Source organism: Nicotiana tabacum, chromosome 14, assembly GCF_000715075.1.
Source record: "Nicotiana tabacum cultivar K326 chromosome 14, ASM71507v2, whole genome shotgun sequence".
Lineage (NCBI taxonomy): Eukaryota > Viridiplantae > Streptophyta > Magnoliopsida > Solanales > Solanaceae > Nicotiana > Nicotiana tabacum.
Window position 1 is genome coordinate 58508902 of NC_134093.1, and position 6868 is coordinate 58515769.

A 6868-nucleotide genomic window follows, 5' to 3' on the forward strand; every position below is an offset into this window, starting at 1 on the left:
AAAATAGTTAATTAATTATATGTATGTTTGGGAATTAGAAATAAAAGTGATTTATGAACATAGTTTCTGAAATTGGTATTACCACTATAATTATAAATATATAATTAATATTAATAGCTATTTTTATTATTATTATATAAAATTATGTGGAAGCTTTATATATATATATATATATATATATATATATATATATATATATATATATATATATATATATATATATATATATAGTAGTTGAATTTAACTTACAAATACTATTATTGATTTGGAAGCATATTAAATTAATAATAAAAAAGTGAGGGCCAAAATTGGTTGTCAACATCAGATATACACATTTTACATCATATGAAAGTATTTGAGTAAATATCTTTTGGTGCATATTCGTTTGTATGCGGAATTGGTGCAAGTTGTATTTGCTTTGACCTGTTTAATTGAAAAATAATGTTTATTACTTCTACTCCAATTGTGCATCTTTATTATTGGTATCCGTTATTCTGTGGCTGCTTCTTTGTACTTCTCTATATTGTACATACTATTGAGCTACATAGGCTGTATAAAGTGAGTATCATTTTTTATTTAAAAACTTCGTCACTACTTCACTGAGGTTAGTCAAGATACTTACTACGTATATGGGGTCGATTGTACTCATACTACACTTTTTCACCTTCCGTGCATCTTGGAGCTGAGCTGTTGTGGACAATGAAGGCCAGCATTAAAGACGTACCAGCGTTCCAGATACAAGCTACCACTTGTTAATGGTAGTTTATGACTTATATTTTGGTTTATTTAAATTTCAAACAAATAATGTATTTTTCTTCAACCCGGAGTTATATCCTTATTCTTAGTCTCTCATGACTTGTACTACCAGTCCTTGGGTTAATTGTATTGATTTCTGTAATCTTATTTATTACTTTTGATGATTTCTCGTTAGAGTTGTATCATATGTTATTTGGATTACCTAGTGAGTTGGGTTAGGTTCCATTACGATTTGATGGGATTTTGGGTCATGACAAGTTGGTATCGAAGCTCTAGGTTCATAGGTTCTACGAGTCATGAGAAAATGCCTAGTAGAGTATTGCGGATTTGTATGATGATGTCCATACTTATCTTCGAGATGTTGCATGGCATCTAGGAAACTTCACCTTCTTTATTTCCCTATCATGTGGCCTTGATTTAGCTTGAAGCCTATATCTTTGCTTTCTTTTTATTCACTTGTACATGATGTTGAGCACTCGGTAACAATTGTGCATTGATGGCTTCTGATGTCGTGGATGAGATGCGATATGGTTTTTTGTGTTGTAAAAGTAGGCCAGCCTAGAGAACTTGAGGCCGGGTTTAGACCATAGCTTAGGCTTGACAGATTCAGTTATGTAAGTATGTGCCTTTCGACTCTCTTGTCTGGTAGTGTCCCTAGAGGTGGGACTGATGGTTCAATGAGTGGCAAGATAGCTATGTGATAAGGACTATGTGATTGAGGACTACACTTAAATGGTCTGGATGTGACGAGAAGGATTTGCTTGGGATACGAAGGGAATATGGATGCTTGACTATCATCTTGATGTGTAATGCAATCTTGAGTTGTGGGTGTGTTGATGGACCTTTTAGTTGTACATTTGTGGAATGAAGTGGATTCTTGTATCTTGTTGACGTGCATAGCCTCGGGAGGATTAATTGAATATATAGTATTTGTAACCTGGGTGAGTTCAGGAAGATGTTGAGTTGAGGTTGAGCATGTGGTTTATCTCCTGCGAGAAGGTTTGAGGTTGTATGATTCTTATCAGGTTTCTACAAAGAGTTTACTTCTATCAACTGGAATGCATGTACTACCATTTGAGTTCGGATCTCTTGAGGAAGTTGGCACGACTGCCACAAGGATGAATAAACAATTGCAGATGATTTGGAGTGTTTTATGACTAGTGCTATATGAGCTTATGAGAAATCCAGCGGATAACAGTGTAAGGCCATGGCAGTTAGTAAGGAGGAGTGTTGTGGGTTATCAGATGATGTATTTTGTAGCTTAAAGCCAAGTGGTGGAGTCTACCATCGATGATTGGGTCACATGGTCGTGTTAATTGTAGTTCTAGACTAAGGCACACTCGTAGATCAGTTATGACTTGATGAGGATGAGTTTGAGGATGATTCTAGCAAGGGATTTGTTGGATGGATGATGTACTATACTTTATGGATATATGGATATCTTTGAATGATTATGGTTTGATATTCACTATGTATGTAGTGTGAAAGGATAAAGGAGTTACTTGGTTGCCTAGGGATGAAGTTGCTTCTTGGAGTATTCATGTACTAATGGAGCACTAGTCGTTCGGCATGTTTGGCTGTGCATCGGAGGTTATAGCAGGGTGGATGACTCTCGATAAAGGTTCTAGTAGGTTTAGGTTCCGGGATATGGTACTTAAGAATTTGACGGGTTATGTTATGGCTAAAGATTTTATATTTTCCTTAGATGGTGCTGAGACTTGCGGTATTTCTATATCATTATTGGTTCTACATTGCAATATTAGAGAGATGAAAGGAACATCTTCAGATTCATTGAAGGCCTCTTTGGGCGAGCATTCCAGTTTGAGGTACCATTGGGTACATGACAAGGCAAAAATTGGCTTACAGATTTTAGGACGGTGTAGCTTCATGTTGGGATTACTTGGGATGAGCTTTAGTTGAGGGCTACAGTGTATTGTAAAGAAGAGTGTTTCCTTAAAGGCAGGTTAAGAGTAATTTGAAGAGGTTGGGTCAGTATAGCAGTGACTTGCATCAGTATGGTAATAGAAGTGATCAGTTCCTTGGAATGATAGGGCCTTACAGGTGCTTTTGTGGCAAGACATTTGGGTTTGGTAGTCTGTGTAACTTGGTTGAGGGATTAAGTTTTGTTGGCTTAGTTATGTGCAAATGTGATGTGATTCTTCAAGTCATTAAAGAAACAACTGACCAGGATCAAGATCTTGAAATGAAAATGTGGTTTGTGGGTTGATTTCAAGAAACAACGTATCTCAAGTTTTAGGACTCAGAATCTGATTGTAAGGCCCCGTAAAAGTATACCTAAAACTCGGGATTTCGTGGTGCCTAAGTAGACTTTGTGGGTAGATCTCGCAAGTTTGCCGCGGTTCGTACTTTTTGGGTTGAACAGTGTGTTGGGGAGTTGAAGAAAATTTTTGGAATTGCAGGGCATTTTTGCGGTCCATTCTGTGGTCGCAGAACTGATCTGCGGATCGTAGATCTGCCGCAGATTGAAGCAAAAATTTGGGCAAAATTTTTGGACCATTATGCGGTACATTATGTGGCTGCATAATCATTTCGCGGGCCACACAATCCATCGTAGATCCAACATAAAAAATATTCTAGAGAAATGTTTTGCGGCGCATATTGCGATCGCAGACCGGTCGCAGAGTGAGGCAGGTGTACCCAGTTCCGGAGGGCCGTTATGTGGTCCAATCCACGGACCGCAGAAGTATTATGCGGTCGCATATGCGACCGTAGATCTGCATCGAGGCTTCATTTTTTCTAACTTTTTAACCCGACCCTATCTCGATAATTAGACGTAAGGGACCATTTTTGAATGGGATATCTGGTATTTTTAGAGAGAGGGAGTGCCCTAGAGTGAGAGGTGAAATCCCTAAGCTAATTGTTCCTCCAAAATCTTGATCAAACCTTGAAATTCAACAAGAACGCTCACATGGTCTTCAACCAAGAGGTAAGATTCTAGCCCTAACCCTAAATTTCAAAATTTTGTTTGGGAATAGGTAATGGGAAGGAAGGTTTTGAGGATGAGGGTTGTTGTTTATGCATGCATGTACATTCATGAGCTGTGGGTAGGTTGTTGAACTCAAATGGGTAGACCTTCGGTTGTGGGGTGAAGGAAATCCTCCGTAGGAGAAGCTAGAAATAATAATGCCCACCTAATGTTTGATAAAATGCTCAAATGAGCTGGAAACACGAACTCCTCCCTAATTTGTGATCAATTTTGCTATATCTCCAAATAGATCAAAGTTGCTAGGATTTTCGGAACAGAGTAGTGAATTAAGGAAAGCTCAAAGCGAAGTATGTTGGCTAAACTCCTCTTTTAGAATTGAACCCCACAATGGCCTTGTAGGTCCCGTGATGCTCATTATAAATTGATTACTCCAAATAAGCCTTGTATCAAAATAAATATGCGTTCAATATGTATTCCAAAGATTCTTGTTATGTTGAGTTACTGTTTGAGAATGTTATTTAAGTATGGGCTGTGTGTTATTATGTTATGATTTATAAACGTGATTCTAATGAAAGCTATCATGCCAAATTGTGTAAGAAATCACATGTGCCTAAGACCCTTAATTTGGTTAGTTGCTCAAATGTGTATTTAAAGTCTTGAATAGAAATGTTTGTTGTTGACAATCCGTGATCATGTTTGAAAGTGAAACAGTAAATATAGAATATGAAATACGGCCAACGTGCCAACAATGACTTTATATTTGGGGCCATTAGTGCCAATGGAACAGAGAGGCGAGAACAAGATGTTGAAATGAGTTATGAATCCTTTTAAAAATAAATTCCTTGGGAGTATCGTTTAGTTACCGAGGAAGGGTAGGTCAAAATAACCTAACCCCGAAACTACATGTGCCAGTGTATGAATGATTGAGGGGTAAATTACCGTGTTAATATGATGAGGTTGTTTCCCCTTATATAGGATGAGAATGATGTATTGAGCTGTTTCCCCTTGAATGGGATGAGATTATTGCTAGTGAGATGTTATGCGATGTCGACCCACACAGCATTGTGGTGAGACGGCTTGCCGATCGGGCTGAGATCGGACGTCATGCCGCGCACATGGTTGTATTGTGATTGAATGTCTCAAGGTGAGATGGCTTAGCCATTTGGGCTGAATCGGAGTCCGTGCTAAAAATACGGTGGTGTATCGGTGCTAAATATCTCCCAACTTAAAATACTGAAACTCACTTGAAATTTACCTTTCCCTAACTTGACACCTTGATACTGTTTGAGTCTCTATTTGATTTCATGTTTTCTTCTCTGTTTACTGTTACTCGTTCTATTGAGAGAGTGTTTAGTTTTACATGCTACTACTATTCCATATGTACTATTGTCCCTTTTGCCGGGGGCGCTGCATATTTAATGGATGCAGGTGGTCCCATAGCAGGTGGTATTGATCAGTGATAGCAGCACACCCTCTCCTCAAATGACTTGGTGAGCCCCACTTCATTTCGGGGTCCTGTATCTCTTGTCCCTTGTACATAGCGTTTTGAGGTATAGCCGAGGCCTTGTTGCCGGCACGGTCGTAGCACTCTTTTGTTCCTGTTAGACGCTCCGTAGACATAGTGTCGGTTGTATCTGTTTTTGGGAAGGGTAAACTAAAAATGATATAATCGTATCATTTGTTCCATTTTAACTATGATTGTACAATGTACTGTTTTGGAGACTTGTTAATGATGTACTAATGAAAATGAACCGGTGTTATTCACATTACCTCTTACTATCTAATTAATGAAATGTATTCTTCTCTTTATTCATGAGTGAGTTTGGTAGAAGGCACTGTGCATGCTTGCTCGACCGGGGTAACTCTATTGAGCGCCGGTCGTGCTCCCCGAGTTCGGGGCGTGATACTGATGATTCAAAAACGAGGTGAAAGATGACGATTTGAGCTACAAAAAAAAATATTTACTCGATCAAAACAAGTAAATATTGATACTTCACCAGTTCAATGAAAGTTATGATTCTATGATATCAAAAAAATAAATTTAGATCAAGAAACGTGTTCTTGAAAGATCAAGAACTAAACAAGTTCCTAAAGTCACTACTTGGAATCAATTAACATGATAAAGAAACACCATATGTAATTGAAAATAATATAAAGACTATCACCACCTTGCTTGAAACCAAAAACAAGGATAAAGAAGAAAAATTAGAGAAAACACTCTATTGTAAAACTAGGGCAAGCCTCCAAAACGTAAATTCTTTCTACAAGGAAAGAGTGCCTTTTATATAGGCCTAGAGTCTCTTCTTTCATGACTACAATTCCTATTATAGTAAGAAAACAAAATAACTAAAGACAGGGAAAGCAAAATCCCTATTCTACAAGGAAAAGAAACTAGAATCTTACTAAAAGGAAAATCCTTATTCTAAAAGGAATAAACTAAATTCTATATTAAGAAGGAAATAATCTTGGCTTCTTGAAATCAATCTTGAGCTTCTTGGACTTCTTGCTATATTTGGACTTGAGCTCTAAAACATGATCTTGGCCAAAATTAATAAAATTTAACATAGATTCTTCTTTTACATCATTCTCCCCTGGTTGAGAAAGACTCGTCCTCGAGTCTAAAGGCTCCACAAATGGCACAAGATTGGAAAATTCCATGATTTGGTTGAACTCGTATTCACCAGGCACTAAGTTGCATTTTTCTAACTTGTCAAAGAGCTTCATCGTATTGTAACAAAGCTTAGCATGTGGCCAAACTAAATCTCTTTTTCTCAATAGTATCTTTGTACCAATATTTCTGCAATAAATCCTCTTAAATCAATTTTTAAACACTAACCCATAACCATAAGTTATTTTCTTTTGATCTTCAAGAATCCTGAACTTCTCCATGTCAATGTGGTACTTATGTGATATGCCCAAAAAAGTCGATTTAGTACCATAAAAACCTTTAAAAGAATCAAATTTAAGTACCTTTGGATCAAGCTTGGAGATCAAAGTATATGCTTTTGATAATTCATCAGCAACAACGTTCCCACTCTCATATTTAAATAAATCATATACAATGATGAAATTTGTGTTGAGATCACTTTTCCTACATGTGCTTGAAAATATTCATCTTTTGGAAGCACTAAAAAGGTTGGAACAAAATCTGAACTCAAATCCTCC